Source organism: Pantherophis guttatus, chromosome 1 (assembly GCF_059756535.1).
Source record: "Pantherophis guttatus breed Tessera chromosome 1, ASM5975653v1, whole genome shotgun sequence".
NCBI classification, from domain to species: domain Eukaryota; kingdom Metazoa; phylum Chordata; class Lepidosauria; order Squamata; family Colubridae; genus Pantherophis; species Pantherophis guttatus.
This window is the reverse complement of record NC_142063.1, coordinates 175,473,251-175,492,670: the sequence shown is the minus strand read 5'-3', so window position 1 is coordinate 175,492,670 and position 19,420 is coordinate 175,473,251. Positions and strand designations below refer to the sequence as shown.

The 19,420-nt window shown below is 40.9% G+C and overlaps 1 protein-coding gene and 1 long non-coding RNA gene across 5 annotated transcripts in view; both read left to right on the top strand.

The window, feature by feature from the left end:
- Nucleotides 1–19,420, top strand: part of ERBB4 (erb-b2 receptor tyrosine kinase 4) — a 1,174,706-nt gene that overhangs the window by 481,767 nt on the left and 673,519 nt on the right. The gene's annotated exons all lie outside the window — the stretch shown is intronic.
- On the top strand, nt 14,799–18,717 carry LOC148116637 (uncharacterized). Its single transcript, XR_015731205.1, has 2 exons — nt 14,799–14,863; nt 18,308–18,717. It is a non-coding gene; the product is annotated as an uncharacterized LOC148116637 (long non-coding RNA).

Genomic DNA, 19,420 nt, shown 5'->3' with positions numbered 1-19,420 from the left:
ATACTTCTCATTTCTCAGTGTTCTGTATTGCATTTAGTAATTTAAAACATGTTTGTAAGGAAAAATATCCCAAAGTTCATTAGTGAAACTGCATTGTATGAAGGAAATTTGCCTGCAAAAAAGTACATTAGAGAAACAAGAAAAAATGAATGTTAAAATGTACAGATAAGTACATACACAATTTAATGAGAACTTAAAAGAATAATATCAAAATAGTGCTGAAGGGGTATAAAGTAGATTTGATGGCTTTGTAAAAGAGAAAAACCAGAATTGACAGTTTTGCCTAGTCCTATTCTAGTTTCTGAGGGACACAGTGGCTCAGTGGCTAAGATGCTGAGCTTGTCAATCAAAAGGTCGGCAGTTCAGTGGTTCAAATCCCTAGTGCCACATAATGGTGTTACTTGTCCCAGCTTCTGCCAACCTAGCCGTTCAAAAGCACATTAAAAATGCAAGTAGAAAAATAGGGATCACCTTTGGTGGGAAGGTAACAGCATTCCATGCGCCTTTGGCGTTTAGTCATGCCGGCCACATGACCATGGAGACGTCTTCAGACAGTGCTGGCTCTTTGGCTTTGAAACGGAGATGAGCACTATCCCCTAGAGTTGGGAACGACTAGCACATATGTGCAAGAGGAACTTTTATCTTTACCTTTTACTTTAGTTTCTAAAAATGCAATGTTACCTGATCATTTTACAAGCTCTCTGTTCCCTCTTAAATGGGCATGCCTGTGTGTGGGGTTCTTTTGCTCCTTCCTGCCCCTGAGAAGCCCACTTTGACTTCGTTCCAGATTCAGCTTCACTTCCCACCAGTGGAGCCATCAGTGACTTTTATTCAATGCTGAGTTGAAATATAGCTCCTGGGAAAGATTTGTTCTGTCTTGATTTCTATTCTTCAAGCCTCAGCCCAGCAATTTTAGGCAGTCCAGATTCCTCTTATTATAATTCAAATGGTTTTAATACTTGATTGGCACTAAATCGATCTATTAAATAATACCGATAATTGAACATTTCTTCCCCTAAAATATTTGCTTACTCTGTTTTCAGAGTGTGATTATCCCAAAGTGCAAGTTTGTCATGAGAATAAAAGTCAACATTATACTTCTCTCCAAACATCATCAAGTGTTCCTTCTTGCATTTCATGTCAGGATATCAAAAGGGTCCCATAATAACTTTCTAATGATAAAAATTGTGCTGAATTCATTCCTGTTGAATATATAAACATCTGCACAGAGTACTCTTGGGTTGAAATGGCCTTGTGTCTGCCTTTCTGACACCAACAGTGATGATATCACGTACTTGGGCTGACTTAAATAGTTGCATACGAGGCATATAAAGAACCTCAGTAGCTTGCTCATAGAGTTTCTCTCCCAACTTCCATACTCATGAACATCCGGGGCCTAGCATGGGCAGTGCCTACAGCTATGTTCCAGTTCAGTGTACGTTACATATGCCACAAAAGAATTGGTTGAGGACAATTGCTCTAATCTTTTAGCCAAGAATTGTCTATTGTTTAGGGTGAGTAGCCTTTTTTTCCTCCGCTGTCAGCTATTTTGGAAGGGATTGGGATACATGAAAATGACACTTTGGAAGGACCCAACTTTTCTTAGAATCATCTATAAAAGGAAGTGGAAGAAATCACAACCTTTTTCTTTTTGAACCAGTGTGGGAAAATGGATAGAAGGAAGGGTCTAATGAAAAGGAGGACCCCCATTTTAAAACATCAGATGGAAATAGCATAATCAGAGTTTCTAAATAAGGCCAAACCAAGGTACTTTTTCCCGGTGAGTGGAAGAGATGTGCGAGGGTATGGAGAAATTCAGAGTAAAGGAGAATGGAGAAGGTGGAGAGGCCACATCCTTTTCTGACTGGCATTGCACGTCTATCTCTCTGCTATGTGAAATATTATCTCTTACATTAATTAGCCTTCTATTTTCCTATGCTTGCTATATCCAAGGTGCACTGTTCTCACTACTAATGAGATAAAACTTTCATGGCAATTCTCTCCAGGTGACCCAATCATTCTACAAAGTGCCAAGGGCTACTGAACAAAAATGTAAAATGTATAATTAATGCAATAATTGTATAATTTTATTCTCCTTTTCATCAAAATTGCTGTATGCAGTACATGTATTAAATTATCACCATACTACTGTATCCCAATACAGCAGTTGAATATGAGCAAGGAAGACCTCAACAGGCTATCTCCAGTTAAACATTATTTTTGTAAAATAAATATGGCCTGTTGTATGAATTAGAATGAGATTAACTAAATGATAGATAAACTCCTGTCACGGTTTCTCTTGCTTGATTGTTTGACTGGTGTTAATCCCTGATTATCTGGCTTTATGCTGCTTGGAAAAGAGGTGTTCTGGCCTTTTTTCTTTTGAAAGGTGTGTAAAAGAGGTTGATTTGTATGTGTCTATTGATGAGTGATTTGTCTGAATGTCAAGCATCCAGGAATTGCCTAAAGTTTTCAGATTTGATTGGTCTAGAATTCTCACAGTTTCCTAGGTGGGATCAAGAAATTTTCATCTTATTTTCTAAATGCTAGTTGGTATTCATGGATGAGCTCTAATAGTCTTCTGTCTGTCTGTCCCGCAAAGTGGTTGTTATAATGTAGTTGTAAATGATTCCTAACTTTTTTTCCTTGGGCTACTGGGTGTTTTGATTACTTAAGATGTTTTGGAGGGTTTTAATTGGTTTGTGTGCTATGGTGATGCCAGATGGTTGTAATCATCTGTGGTAGTTTTTGATGTTTCATTGTTTGTATTGGATGTGCTGTAATGAGTTGAGTGGTCGAGCACTTTTTAATAAAGTTGTATGGGTATCCATTTTGTAGGAAGATGAAGCAGTCTGTTTTCTTTTTCTGGTGTTCTGGGTTGCTGCAATGTGTTTATACTCATCTGAATGATGTTTTACACAGCTTGTCTTGTGGAAAATTGAGTTGTTACTTTGGTAATAGAACACTTGGTTATATAGGTTTTTTTTTTGATAGAGCTGCAATCCTAATTTATTGTCGTTTCCCCTGCTGATAAGGATATCCAGGAAGAGTAGCATGTGTTTTTTGAATTCTTTTCTTGTAAAATTTATTCCTTTGAGGATGATTTTGATTGTTTCATATGTCTTCTTTTGTTGTTGTTGTTGTTGTTGTTATGCAATTCAATTCAATTCACAGTCTAGGACTGGTAAAAATTTAAAGCAATGACTAGGAAGACCAGAAAAACAATGGCAGTGAATCATGCCCTTTATCCATGCAGTGACATTGACAGACTCTACCTACCAAGGCAAATAGGTGAGGGTGAAATTTTGTAAGTACATCAGATGGTTGAAGAAAAAAAAATGGCTTTGGGAGAATATGTGAAGGATAATGATGAAGATGCACTGAAGTTAGTATATCAGGAAGGTTTACTGACTACTGGAGAGACCAAACTGTCTTACAAGAAAGACCAAATGAAGAACAGAATGGAGGCATGGGAAGATAAAGCACTTCATGACCAGTACATTTAAAAAAATAGCAGGGAAAGCAGGTAATAACAAGACCTGGCAATGGCTAGGAGCAGGAAAGTTGAAGAAAGAGACTGAGGGACTAATTCTGGCTGCACGAGACCAAGCCTTAAGGAAAAATGTATACAAAACCAGAATTTAGAAGACAGCAACAGACAGTAAGTGCCGCCTATGCAAAGAAGCTGAAGAAACAGTGGACCCAGGGGTGAAATCCAGCAGGTTTTAAAAGGTTCTGGAGAATTGGTAGTGGAAATTTTGAGTAGTTTGGAGAGCCGGCAAATACCATCTCTGGCTGGCCCCAGAGTGGAGTGGGAATGGAGATTTTTTTTTTTTTTAATTTGATTTATATGCTGCCCTTCTCTGGAGACTCAGGGCGGCTTACAATGCGTTAAGCAATAGCCTTCATACTTTTGTATATTTATACAAAGTCAGCTTATTGCCCCCACAAACTGGGTCCTCAATTTACCCACCTTAGAAAGGATGGAAGGCTGAGTCGACCTTGAGCCTGGTGAGAATTGAACTCGCAGTAATTGCAGGCAGCTGGATGTTAAATGCTGCCTTAGGAGGCATTAGCCTCCTACGCCACTCAGGCTCCTTTTGCAATATCCTTCCCCTGCCACGCCCACCAAGCCACAGAACCTGTAGGGAAAAATTTTGAATTTCACCCCTGAGTGGATCACCCGGTAAGCTGCTGCAAGAAGATTGCACAGACTGACTACAAGCAGTGGAAAGACAAAGTAGCAACAATGGTGCATTGGAAGATCTGCAAGAAATATCATTTGCCTGCAAGCAAAAACTTGTGGGACCATAAAATAGAGAAGATCATAGAAAATGAAGAAGTTAAATTGCTCTGGGACTTTAAAATTCAAACAGACATGCTCCTGCCACATAACATGCCAGACTTAACAATTGTTGATAAGAAAGACAAAAATGTCTGGACAGTGGATGTGGCAGTGCCTGGAGACAACAGAAAAGAAGAGAAAGAACTGGAGAAGACAGCAAAATACAAAGACCTGTAAATAGGAATAGAACGACTATGGCAAATGCAAGCAAGGGTAGTACCAATAGCAATAGGTGCCTTGGGTGCAATTCCAAAACAACTCGAGCAGCACTTGAACACCATTGGTGTTGACAAATTTGCCATCAGTCAATTGCAAAATTGCAACTTTACTGGGAACAGCTTCCATCCTGCAACGATAACTGTAACACTATCAAACCAGGGGTGAAATGCTACCGGTTCGGGGTAGCATTCGGGGTACCGGTCACAACCGGTAGTAAAAATGCTACTGGTTCGCCTGAACCAGTAGTAAAAAAATGCTTTAAAAAAGTAAAAAAAGGTTCCGACAATTAGCTGTGACAATTAGCCGTGCTGCGTGATCCTCGGAACTTTTTTTTTTTTACTTTTTGAAGCATTTTTTTGCTACCTATTGGGGGTCTATTTTTGCTCCCAGGAGGCTTCCCTGAGGCTTGCTAGGCCAAAAATGGGGGATGGAGGGAAAGAAAGAAAGAAAGGAAGGAAGGAAGGAAGGAAGGAAGGAAGGAAGGAAGAAAGAAAGAAAGAAAGAAAGAAAGAAAGAAAGAAAGAAAGAAAGAAAGAAAGAAAGAAAGAAAGAAAGAAAGAAAGAAAGAGGGAGGGAAAAAGGAGAGGAAGGAAGGACAACAAAGATACAGCTGGCAGTAGACACAGCTTCAGAGGATATCTTGAAAGAGCACAGCAATCCAGGGCTGGAAGGGAACTGGAGATCATCTAGTCCAACCCCCTGCTCCAGCAGGACATTGTTAAAGTGAGTTTCTGTCTTTTGACAGAAGTCACATGATTTCATAGCCACACCCACCCAGTCACATAACCCCACCAAGCCACATCCACCAAGCCATGCCCACAGAACCAGTGGGGGGGGGGATAGATTTTATCACTGCACCAAACATCCACATCTGCATATCCCAGATCCTTGGTAAGGACAAAAATGCAAAACCCAGTCTGAACATCTGGCTGACTGGGCAATGATCAACAACAACAATAATAATAACAACAACCCAGATAAGCAGAGACTAAAGAAGAGGCAAAACCCATATTTTCTAGCACTGATGCTGTTATTTAGTCAGGTAATGGAACATCTTCAAGCAAACAACCAAGCTCTGCGAGCACTAAAGAGCTGCATATATTCTTTCTACTGAGTTGAAAACACTTATGAGGAATGCAACTTAGAAATAGATCATTGATTCAATTCAGCACTTTCCCCCCTAAACTTTGAACTAATTTGCTTAAACATCAGTTTTAATATTTATTTCCTTTATTTTTGTCTTAGCATCTTAATTTCTTTTCCTTGTTCTGATGGTGTCTACTAATCCTTCATGCTTTTGCAAAGCTGATTTTTCTTTGAAATGAATATCATACAAATTAACTGCTGTTTGATTAGCATGCAATTATGATGTGACTCATGACAGTTTAGACAAAGCATCTTAAGAACAAGATAAATGTTTGACTGATATCTCTACAATGATGTAAATATATAATAGTTTATTGGCACTTCTAGATTTGCTAATCTCTTCTTAATTTGCCTTCTGTAGTGGTTCAATAGAGGGATGATGTTTCCACACCTCTGCTTCTCCTTGACTAAGACTGAATCGCTGTAAAATAAATGATGTTATGAGTACCACTGTCTTATTAGCTTTGGCACCTCCACTAATTATGAATGCTAATTAATGTATAATGTGACCTGGAGCAAATCATTTGACTATTTAAATGGTTGGCTTACTTCCATCCAAAAGGTGAAAGGAGAAGTTGTGAAACTTCCTGTGGGAAGGCACAGAATGATGAATTTGGAACTGCTTCACAGTGTGATCTAATAATGGATAAAAAGGCAACTGTTTGGGAATTAAAGAAATTCTGTTCTCAGTTTTGAATGTTGTGTCCAGGAGTCCTTTCATGCACGTGATTATTACTGCATACTCCTAATATCAATTAAACATTATTTATTAATAGATTCTTATAAAACACATAAGATTTAAGAGTTTTCCTGTTGTGTGACAGATTAACTGCTTTTATAATATACCAATAGAAATACACTGCCAATTTAGGACTTTGCTGAGGCAGAAGTCTATGTTCTTCAGTTTCATCCCACTAGTCAAAAGATTTAAAGATAGAATGGGAACATAGGTTATACTTTTTATTTTTAATGCCAATCTTAGATTCTGACCATAAACAGGAACCAGTAGATCCTTGTTTCTCAACCTTGGCAGCTTAAATATGTATGGACTTCAACTCTCAGAATTCCCCAGCCAGCTTATGATTAATAAGCATTGGCACTTTTGAAGCAATTTTTTTCCTGTGTAAACCATTTCCATCTCCTTTCTCTCTAAATGTTTAGCCAAATATCTCCAGTTAGGCTTCAAGCACATGCTGAAAGTCTGCAAGGAGACATTCCTGAGGAATTAAAACAACCAGTGTTCCTGAAGGCAATGGCTTTCATCTGGATTCTTACCAGTTTGCAATTGAAAGTCTGCTTGGATCAATACAGGTAGTCCTCGACTTATAACAGTTTGTTTAGTGACCATTCAAAGTTACAATGGCACTGAAAAAAGTGATCATTTTTCAGAGTTATGACTTTTCCAGCATCCCCATGATCATGTTATCAAAATTCAGATGCTTGGTAACTGGTTCATATTTATGACAGTTGCAGGTCCCAGGGTCATGTGACCTTCCGACAAGCAAAGTCAATGGAGAATCCAGATTCATTTAACAACCATGTTACTAAACTATCAACTGCAGTGATTCATTTAACAACCGAGGCAAGAAAAACGACTTCCAGTTTGGCGTCGTGGCGAGACAGTTGGGGAAATAGCGGGCTCTAATGAGTCCCACGAAAACCCCGGCTGCCGAACCGCGCCGATGGGTCTTCGGACCGGAACTGTCCTGCAGGAATGGGGGTAAAGGAGGGGCACCCCGGACGACCAAGAGGAACAGGCAAGTTCCTCGGCAGTCAGAGGGAACCCTCTGTGAGTCGGCGGAGGGGGGAGACAGCCATGGCGGCTGCCACGAAGCTGGAACAACCGGGCTAAGAAAAGTGCTGGAGGAAAGTGGAGTGAAACAGAGCTCTTTGAAGCCAGGTGAGTGACAACAAACCCAGGCTTGCAACAACATGTGGAGCAATATTATTATTTAGAAGACCCTTAGCCTAAAATAGCGGCTGTGCAACAAAGGGGCTTTGGAAAGTTTTAAACTGCAACCTTAAAGAGACCCGAGAAACAACTAATTTTTGAACAGAACTAAGGGAATTAATTATTGAGATATGGTAAAAAGACTGGATACTTTAAAATTCGAATTGGATTTTTTTTAAAAAAGAAGATTTGATACTTTTAAAATTAAAAGAAGAATTGAACAAAATGGATACTTGCATGACTAATGGAAAATGTGGATTGTAGAGAGACAACATCTGGTTTGCATGACTAATGGAAAATGTGGATTGTAGAGAGACAACATCTGGTTTAAAAAGGAACTTTGTAACTTTTTTTTTGTTATGGAAAATTCTGAGCTCTACAGATAAAAGCCGTGGGACTTTGCGGAGGAGTTTCTTTTCCTGTCTGCAAGCAGCTGGATTTTGGTGAAAAGAAAAGCAAACTATAATGGAACTCCTTTAGTTGAAACAACAATAACTAAAAAATTGGCGCAGGAACAAATGAAGGGTTAAGCGCAGGCTCAAGAGAGGGAGACTTGATACATTATATCCGGAATAAACATAAGAAAAAGATTTAATATGATTTATGGAGGACAAAACTGAAAACTTTAAAAATGGAAGGAATATATGTTTGCAGGTGGGGAAATGAAGAAGTAAGATAAACACGACTGGAAAAAGAAAAAAGATTTAAACAATGTGATTTAAAATAATATAATGTAAAAGTGGGTTGTAATAATAAAAAGGAGGTTTTTATAGAAATTAAGAATGTTAAATGTAAATTCCTTGTAAAAGGAATTTACAGATATATTTTAAAGGTATGTTTGAAGCAAGAACCATGTTTCAATGTTAAATTGTTATGAAAAAGAATAAGGATAAATATAATTAATTAAAAATGTTAAAAGGAATTTATAAATATATTTAAAGGTATAACTTAAGCAAGAACCATGTCTCAATGTTAAATTGTCATGGAAAAGGATAAAGATAAATATGATTATCTGAAAATAAGCAATGCATAGTTGGATGGAAACAACAAAGAAAGGACTAAGAAGGGATCAATAGTTAAACCAACTATGATAATGTTGTGTTTAACAGCCAAAAAATAAAAATAGATATGCTGTGTAACAGCCAGACTATGCTATATTTAACAGCCAAACAAAAATGGCAATGCTGTGTAACAGGCAAAACAAAAATGAATACGCTGTGTAACGGCCAAGAAACAAAAATGAGTATGTTGTGTTTAACAGCCAAAAACAAAATGGTTATGCTGTGTTTAACAGCCAAGAAATAAAAATGATTGGTTTAACAACAAAGATAAAGATAAAGATGCTGGGATTTATAGCAAAAATAAAATGAGGTGGGATAGCCAAAATAAGGAGCATGTTGAGATTAATAGTTAAAATGAAATGAATAAGTTAGGTTTAATAACAGAAATAAAGATTATAAATGTTGAATTCAATAGTAAAAATAAAATGATTATGTTGGAATTAAATATTTGATGAATGTTTATAATAATTTTATGATTTATACTTTTAAAATATATCCATCTAAGCAAATGAAAGAGAAAAAGGGAATGATAATTGGTTAGGATTTAAGATTTAAGTAACGGGTTTTTGGGGATAATGGCATAGTTAAATAGATAGATTTGAGGGAAATAAATGAGTAAAATATTAAGTTGTGTTAATTGAAAATTAAGATTTGTTAGTGATTTGTGACTGGATCAAAAGCTTTGTTTTGAAAAGATGTGTTTTATATTTATGTTTTCTTAAAAAATAATAAAAAAACTTTTTATAAAAAAAACAACGGAGGCAAGAAATGTCATTAAAATGGGGCAAAATTCACTTAACAAATGTTTCACTGAACAACATAAATTTTGGGCTCAATTGTGGTCGTAAGTCGAGGACTACATGTAATTGCTCATGTGTAGGGAGTGATAAAACTGGGAATCTACAGAGCCTAATGAAAACCATGATTTTTGAAATCTGCATTTCTTTTACCAACTTTTGGCTTGTTTGTTGAATCTATTAAACAAATTTATATTGCCACTCAACGCACACATGGTGATTCCGGGCGACTTACAAAATTAGAAATTCACAGTACAGAAACTTTTAACCCCATCTCCCACCCTCTGTAGTGGCAACAAACATAATCAAACTAGCGTCTTGATTAGTTGTCAACCTGGGGTACCATGTCTTCATGGACTTTTGGAATAGTATCAAGGATAAACTAATCTTATCTCCAGGGAATTAGATAGATAGATAGATAGATAGATAGATAGATAGATAGATAGATAGATAGATAGATAGATAGATAGATGGAAAGAATTCTTTATTGGCCAAATGTGATTGGACACACAAGGAATTTGTCTTGGTGCATACGTTCTCAGTGAACATAAAAGAAAAGATACATTTGTCAAGAATCATAAGGTACAACACTTAATGATAGTCACAGGGAACAAATAAACAATCATTGGTATTCTATAGCGATGGAACCACCATGCAGAAGGAGCTTTTTTTGGTCCTACTAGATATACTTTGATAGATTCAATAAAGACCTCCAGGTGCTCCTTACCCAGAAGGATTCTGGTCATTTAAAAATGGTTGCTGGGCAATTATCAGCAGACTTCCATTTCACTATATGAATTGTTATGAGTTAGGCTTTATTAGCAGTTCTTACCCATGTTTGATCAAGTTTTTTTCGCTTTCTACCAGTGGCACTCTAAACTAAGGTGACCAGATTTTAACATTGGTAAAGAGGGACATTGTGGGCGTGGCTTATTTTGTGGGTGTGGCTAGCTGGTCATGTGACTGGGTGGGCGTGGCTAGCTGGTCATGTGACCGGGTGGCCATGGCTATGTGTAAGGTGAACAGATTTTAACATTGGTAAGAAGGACACCATTGTGGGCGTGACTTATTGTGTGGGCGTGGCTTGGAGGCCATGTGACTGGGCGGGCGTGGCTAGCTGGTCATGTGACCGGGTGGCCATGGCTATGTGTATAGGGACTACTCAGAGGGCTGAAAAGTCATTTCTGACAGGTCCTCACACTTTTGACTGGTCCTCACACTTATGACCATCCTCACATTTATGCCCGTGCAGTATTCTTAACAACCATGTCACTCATTTCACAACTGCTTCTCTTCACCATGGTGCCAAGATAGGGCAAAAACGTAAAATGTGAGGACAGTCGTAAGTTCGATGACTGGTCAAAAGTGCGAGGACCAGTCAAAAATAACTTTTTCAGCCCTCTGAGTAGTCCATATGCATAAAAGGATACAGCAATAGAGAGGGATGAAGGAAGGGAAGGGAAATTAGAGTAGGAGTGAGGGTAAGAGGGGGAGGAAGAGAGGAGAAGGAGAAAGGAAGAGGAAGTAGGGAGGAGAAGAAGAGGGGGGGAAGAGAAAGTAAGAAGGAAAGAAAAGAGAGAGGTGGTAGGTTTGAGGAGAAAGATTGCTGTACAATAAAAAAGATGAAAGGGAAGAAAGCCAACCCCAAACAAATATAAAGATATTAAGATAAAGAATGAATGGTTAAACTTTAAAGAATAAAAGAGAACAAATATGAATAAATAGCAGTAATTAGAAACACACATACAAACATACAATTTATTTTCTTTGAACAGAGTATTTGGCCGGTTCACAAATTTAAACAGTGTTTAGTCACTTCAATTAAATTTACAATTTCTATATTTCCTTTTTGCCATATTTATTCCTCATCTATTTTTTTTAAAAAACCAATATTACCCTTCATCCTCATCTCTAATCTTAATCAAATTCAATTTTTCCCTTCTATTCTATATTATACCCCTTTCCATTGTCATCTATTTTTATATCCATCCTCACATTGTTTAATTATGTAATTATGTAATACAGTTGTTTAATACAAATTCAACATTTTAATATAAATCAATTAGTTATAAAACTATCTTTTTTGTATATTAATCAATATGAACATGAATATTCCAATTATTTCCATGCAATCCAATTTCTTACAAATCAATTAATTATATTTACCAATAATAATAAACCAAATAATTTCCCCCATATATTCCTCTGAACCACAACTTAAACATTTCTGCTTTCAACACAATATACAATTAATAGTATCTCAATTCAATTATTACAATTCCCTAGTTAAATACAGCTTTTTTTTCTTTTGTGTTTTAAAATCTTGAACTCTCCTCCTAAATTTCCCATTGTTTGCAGTTTTTCACCTACCTTTTTTGGGGAGGAAAAATAAAAATAAAAATAAATCTCTCTCTGCCTCATTTTGTCACGTTCCACCAAAGATCCTGGTTTCGGTTTCATTTCTGCAGCTTAGCTAGGGGAAAAAAAAACTGCTTCAGGAACTCTTTACACTGATTGCCTGTAGGGCGGCCCTTTGAAGCCCCGGGCAAGAGTTTAAACAGTTTTTTCTTCTTCTAGCCATCAGCTGGGGCTCAAGAGGCAGCGGGACTGAGGAGGCAGAATGAAAAATCGGGACTTTTTTGAAACGCCGCGGGACGCGGGACAAATTGCTAAAAAGCGGGACTGTCCCGCCAAAAGCGGGACGTCTGGTCACCTTACTCTAAACATCTCTTCATCTGTTTCATCTGTTTCAGTTCCTCCATAAACCACCGGGCACAATGAGTTTCACAGGTTGTTGCTTGGGCTATCTTGTTGCCTTCCTATTCCAAGTGGCTTCTAGTGTCTTAGCAAGATTACACAGCAGATCCTCAGTTTTAACCCTAGTTCCCCCTGAAACTTATCAGTGCCATGAATTAATGGGGGTGGACTGATCTAAGAATCATAGTGGTGCAGTGGTTAGAATGCAGTATTGGAGGAGTTTGAGTCTCACCGGCTGAAGTTTGACTCAGCCTTCCATCCTTCCAAGGTCGGTAAAATGAGGACCCAGATTGTTGTGGGCAATATGCTGACTCTGTGAACCCCTTACAGAGGGCTGTAAAGCACTGTGAAGTAGTATATAAATCTAAGTGCTATTGCTAATATGTCCTGCCTGCCTGGGAAGCAGTGCTAGAGAAGCTCATAGCCACTAGTTTGTCATCTGACCATGAAAAGCAGACCAGAGATAGGTCTGTCAGTTCCAGATTACAAAGGCAGCACTTTGACAAGAACACCAAATCTAGTGTTCTAGTCAGGCCCTGATGACTTGGGCCAGGCCCACAGAAGTCTTGGCTTCTAAGCCAACTCTCAAGTTAATTCCAACCCCCCTCTCTGGGAAGGCAGATTGAGGTTCTCCTGAACCATAAGCCTGGGAAACTCCATCACCAACCCTGTTGTGCGGTCTAGGAGTTCAGGCAGGGAGTCTACTGTCAGATCCCTAAAAGTGATACTGCCATTCAAGTGAAGGAAGGGGGGACTTGGATGGCCTGTGTCATCAGATATTTTACAACCTATATCCTGGCGCCAAGGAAGCCTGAGATTCCCTTTACCTGCAGGAATTTATATGATAGCCATGTGGGTTGTCTCACTTTAAAGGGAAGTGGTGGGAATGCATGTGTGTTCGGGTTCTCAAAGGAAATAGTAAAGAAAACATCTTCACACTTGTGTATTGGCTGAAATCCGCATTCTGACCTAAAGGGAGGGGTCTCTACCACTTTAATCCTACTGCTTTGCCTAAGGGCATTCAGATTGTGCTTTAACTGGATGGTTTTCACTTCTGCTTAATAAAAGAATCCTTTTGAACAACTACGTTTCAAGAGTTTGTACTTTCTTAAGTTGGAAGGAGAGGCGATCCTTACAGAAAGCACAATCTGCAAAACGGTCAACCCAGAGAAGCAATCTTTGCTCTACTGAGGGGACCTTGCAAACCATGTCTGAACAAAGCAGAGAGCTGGGAGAAACCGATTGCTGGGGAGAGACAGCAACCGCCACCCAGTCGGATGCCTGCCTCGTGCGACCCATCGGAGAGGATGAGGTAACCCTGGAGAATCCTGAAAAGCCCCGCTGGTCAATTGGCATTGGGAAGAAAGATGGCTGGGATGAGAGAACCAGAGGAGTCACCCTCAACCGTGGCAACCGAAAACCGGGGTGGAAACTGGAACTAGAAGCCCTTACTGACCAGGGGGGGCTGACCGAAGCACCCCTGAGGGAGGACTATCTGAAGAGGCATGTAACCCAATTGGTGATGGAGACTTTGGAAAATCTTAACATCCGAAGGGAGCCAGGACAACAACCAAAGAGCACTGAAAGGGCAGCAGTCATGGATGATGCCAGGGGAGGCACCCCCCTCCTGGAGGCCGCCTATCGAGCCGATGGTGCAGCAGCTACGGGGGAAGACCCAGCAAACCCTCCCCCCCAGGCAGCACGCATACGGGCGCCCATTCCCAACCAACCCCGGGCTCCTCAGCTGGAAAGAGAAACTCCCCCTCTTGGGGTGAAGTTTGATGGGAATCCGCAACAATTAGGATTCTTTGTGGCACATGTGCTCACCTACATGCAAGAGTATGGGCGTGATTTCCAAACCCAAGGCTCCCGAGTGCGAGTTGTGACCCTAGCCCTAGAGGGTGCCGCAGCCAGATGGATGGTGACCCTACATAATGCCAACGCACCAGAACTGCGGAATTTCGACCATTTCATGATGGCCCTGCGACGTCGGTTCGAGGACCCACTGGCAGATCGCAAAGCACGTGACCGCATTAAGGTGGTGAGGCAGGGGCGACGGCCAGTAGCAGAGTATACCGAAGAATTCCGGGACCTCGCGTGTCGTGTGCACTGGCCGGAAGATATTTTGGTGAGCTGTTTCAAGGATGGACTGAGTGATGATCTATACAATGCCTGCGTGGCCCGAGGGGCACCGAATGACCTACATGAATGGTATGTCACCGCCGAAGAAGCTGAGATCGATATGGCCAGAAACCAGTATCGAGCGGGGCGAGCATGGAAGAAATCCTCACCCCAATGGAAGCAAGAGCCCCACAAACCACAAACCGCATTCTCCCCGAGATCTTCAGCCTGTTTCAAGTGTGGAAAAGAAGGGCACCGAGCTGCAGAGTGTCGTTCGCAAACACCCGCCCGGAACCACCCACCAGGGGAGGGTCCTGGAAAACCGGGTCGGCATGGGAAGGAGACTGCCCTGAGGAGCAGGGAGACCGTTGAAATTCCATCCTCTAACCTCTTTAGGGAGGAAACCCTGGCATCTGAACAGGAGGAATCACACTCGTTCGGAAGCGATCCAGATGATGAGCCACTGGTAAGCAAACCAATTAAACTGCTTACCCTCCCCTTAAGACTATTTATCCCAAACCAGGACAGGGAGATAAGTATCCCCACCCTAGTGGATTCAGGGTGCACCCGTTGTTTGATCAGCCCAACCTTAGTAGGGAAGTTAGGGATTAACGTAAGAAAGCTGAAAACCCCCATTGCTTTCTGCCAACTAGATGGGTCAATAGCAGGAGGGGAGCCAGCTTCTCTGGCCACCGTGCCTCTACATATAGGCATTGGAAGCCACAAGGAAAGGCTTACCTTTATAGTGGCACCTGGCATGGAATGGCCATTGGTTCTGGGCCTTGCGTGGCTAAAAAGATGGAACCCACAAATCAATTGGAAACAAGGCATCATAAAATTTCAGAGGAAGGTGACTTTCGCTGAGTATCCACATAAAGGACTTGAGGGGGCAGAGAATCGAGAAACGGCCATGCCTGGTCACGCCACACCAACTGAGGGCATACCCATAGAATACAAGGATTTAGCTGAGGTTTTTAGCGAAAAAGCCTCAGATGAACTCCCCCCCCACCGCGCCACTGACTGTGCAATAGAAATCTTACCCGGCGCGAAACTCCCTAAACCCAAGATGTACAGCATGTCACCGAGGGAGTTGGAAGAGCTGAGAACATTCATTGAGAAAAACCTAGCAAGGGGTTTCATCGAGCCAGCCCGACCAAAAATTGCAGCCCCAGTGTTGTTTAGAGAGAAAAAAGATGGTTCAAAACGCTTATGCGTTGACTACCGGAACATTAATACTATCAGTGTGCAGAACGTGTATCCTCTCCCCCTTATGAAAGATATGTTAGCACACCTCGCTAAAGGGAAAATTTTTTCAAAGCTGGACTTAAGGGAGGCTTACTACCGTGTCAGAATTAAGGAAGGGGATGAGTGGAAAACGGCATTTAACACCCCCCTCGGCTGCTACCAATTCAAGGTGCTCCCCTTTGGGTTACAAGGAGCCCCTGCAGTGTTTATGCAGTTAATAAATGAAGTGCTGCATCAGCATTTATATAAGGGGGTTCTGGTCTATTTGGACGACATTTTAATCTATACCGAGACCAAAGCAGAACATGTAAAACTAGTCAGGGCAGTTTTAAACAAACTCCGTGCTGCCAAACTTTATGCCAAACTTTCCAAATGTGAATTTCATCAAGAGAAAATTGACTATTTGGGATACCGCATTTCACACCAGGGGGTTGAGATGGATCCTCTAAAAGTGCAGGCTGTACTTGATTGGGACCCTCCACGCACACGTAAACAGTTACAGAGCTTCCTGGGGTTTGCTAACTTTTACCGCCAGTTTATCCCTGCATTCGCTCAGATTGCTCTCCCCATCACCAAGCTCTTAAAAACAAAGGGGGAGGACAACCCTAAACCAAAGCAACCATTGAACTGGACTATGGAATGCCAGGCAGCATTTGAAAAACTTAAACGGCTGTTCTCAGCAGAACCAATTCTAAAACACCCGGACACGGAGAAACCATTTGTCATACAAGCAGATGCCAGCGATGTGGCAATAGGAGCGGTCCTGCTTCAGAAGAATGAGCAAGACCAACTACAACCCTGCGCTTACACATCCAAAAAGTTGAATGAGACTGAGCAAAGGTGGGCTATTTGGGAGAAAGAGGCATATGCAGTTCGTTGGGCATTGTTAACCTGGTGGCACTTCCTAGAAGGCAGTAAGACCCCTTTTGAAGTCTGGACTGATCATAAAAATCTAGAAGCCCTAAAGACCCCAAGGAAACTCTCCCCAAAACAAGTACGATGGGCTCAGTACTTTAAACGGTTTGATTTTACTCTAAAATACCTCCCGGGGGGGAAAAACTTTCTGGCGGATGCGCTATCCAGAAAACCGCAATACATTCGTGCAAGGTCAGACGTAATCAAACCTATAGTACAAAACAGTCAACTAGCCGCTAAAGTAGTCACCAGATCCCAGAAAAAACAAGAAACAGTGACAGACAATGACATCACCCAAAATTTTAAACAAGCATTGGCCACTGATGAATGGTTTTTGAACAACAAATCCAGCTGTCTGACGAAAGAAGACTTGGCTTGGGTGGGGGGGAAGTTGTATGTCCCTGCAAGCCAAAGACTATGCTTAATGGTACGGTGCCATGACTCCAAATTAGCTGGACATTTTGGGTTTGTGAAAACTTTACACCTGATTAAAAGACAATTTTGGTGGCCATCACTAAAAAAGGACATAGAAAGCTATGTAGCTAGCTGCCCCATTTGTGCAGCAGCAAAAAGACGCCAGGGGAAATCCCCAGGCCTATTGCAGAAGGTAGCTGAACCTGCAGTGCCTTGGAGAGAGATTGCTATGGATTTCATCGTGGAATTGCCAAACAGTGAGGGAAATACTGTTATTTGGGTTGTGACAGACCTATTTTCAAAACAGGCACATTTTATACCCTGCCAAAAGATCCCAACTGCTAAAAGTTTAGCCAAATTATTCCTAATACACATTTATCGACTTCATGGTGCTCCACAAAGGATCATATCCGACAGAGGGGCTCAATTCACCTCCAACTTTTGGAGGGCGTTTTTGGGCTTACTTGGTACTGGCCAGGGGTTGAGCACCTCTTTTCATCCGTGTACTAATGGAAATTCTGAAATTTTGAACTCGGTACTAGAACAATATTTAAGATGTTTCATTAATTTTCAACAGGATAACTGGACCGAACTTTTGCCTTTTGCTGAAGTTGCGTTTAATAATGCTGTACATTCAAGCACTGGTTTTACCCCTTTTAGAGTAGCAACAGGCCAGGATTTCAGCCCCATGCCTGAACTACCCACAGAAGAACCCACCATCCCCTCACTTAAGGAGTGGATGGATAATTTGCGAAACACGTGGCCAGTGGTTAGATTAGCCTTACAGGAAGCTAGAGAAGCTTTTAAGATTCAAGCTGACAAGAAAAGGATGGAACCCAAACCTTTTCATATTGGAGACAGAGTATACTTATCTACAAAATTCTTGAAATCATTACAACCATCAAAGAAACTAGGGCCAAAGTTCGTTGGACCTTTCCCCATCACTAGAATCATAAATCCAGTAGCAGTTGAACTACTTCTTCCAAAGACACTCAGGCAGATCCACCCAGTATTCCATATCAGTTTACTCAAACGAGAAGTAACCTCATCCCTCAGACCACCTGCATCTACACCACCTGTTCCCATCATGATTGAAGGTGAACAACACTTTGAAATCAAGGAAATCCTTGATTCTAGGATCCACAGAGGGAAAGTCCAATACTTAGTTGCTTGGAAACATTTACCATCAGCACACAATGAATGGGTCGCTAAACACCACGTTAGGGCTCCAATCTTACTGAGAAAATTTCACTCCCAATACCCTAACAAACCTTGTTGATCTACTATCATGAAATCTTGAAATCTTGTGTATATTTGTTTTTGTTTTTTTTTACAGGTGGACCCTTTTGTTTTCTAAGGAGGGTAGCATGTCAGATCCCTAAAAGTGATACTGCCATTCAAGTGAAGGAAGGGGGGACTTGGATGGCCTGTGTCATCAGATATTTTACAACCTATATCCTGGCGCCAAGGAAGCCTGAGATTCCCTTTACCTGCAGGAATTTATATGATAGCCATGTGGGTTGTCTCACTTTAAAGGGAAGTGGTGGGAATGCATGTGTGTTCGGGTTCTCAAAGGAAATAGTAAAGAAAACATCTTCACACTTGTGTATTGGCTGAAATCCGCATTCTGACCTAAAGGGAGGGGTCTCTACCACTTTAATCCTACTGCTTTGCCTAAGGGCATTCAGATTGTGCTTTAACTGGATGGTTTTCACTTCTGCTTAATAAAAGAATCCTTTTGAACAACTACGTTTCAAGAGTTCGTACTTTCTTAAGTTGGAAGGAGTTCCTCCATAAACCACCGGGCACAATGAGTTTCACAGGTTGTTGCTTGGGCTATCTTGTTGCCTTCCTATTCCAAGTGGCTTCTAGTGTCTTAGCAAGATTACACAGCAGATCCTCAGTTTTAACCCTAGTTCCCCCTGAAACTTATCAGTGCCATGAATTAATGGGGGTGGACTGATCTAAGAATCATAGTGGTGCAGTGGTTAGAATGCAGTATTGGAGGAGTTTGAGTCTCACCGGCTGAAGTTTGACTCAGCCTTCCATCCTTCCAAGGTCGGTAAAATGAGGACCCAGATTGTTGTGGGCAATATGCTGACTCTGTGAACCCCTTACAGAGGGCTGTAAAGCACTGTGAAGTAGTATATAAATCTAAGTGCTATTGCTAATATGTCCTGCCTGCCTGGGAAGCAGTGCTAGAGAAGCTCATAGCCACTAGTTTGTCATCTGACCATGAAAAGCAGACCAGAGATAGGTCTGTCAGTTCCAGATTACAAAGGCAGCACTTTGACAAGAACACCAAATCTAGTGTTCTAGTCAGGCCCTGATGACTTGGGCCAGGCCCACAGAAGTCTTGGCTTCTAAGCCAACTCTCAAGTTAATTCCAACCCCCCTCTCTGGGAAGGCAGATTGAGGTTCTCCTGAACCATAAGCCTGGGAAACTCCA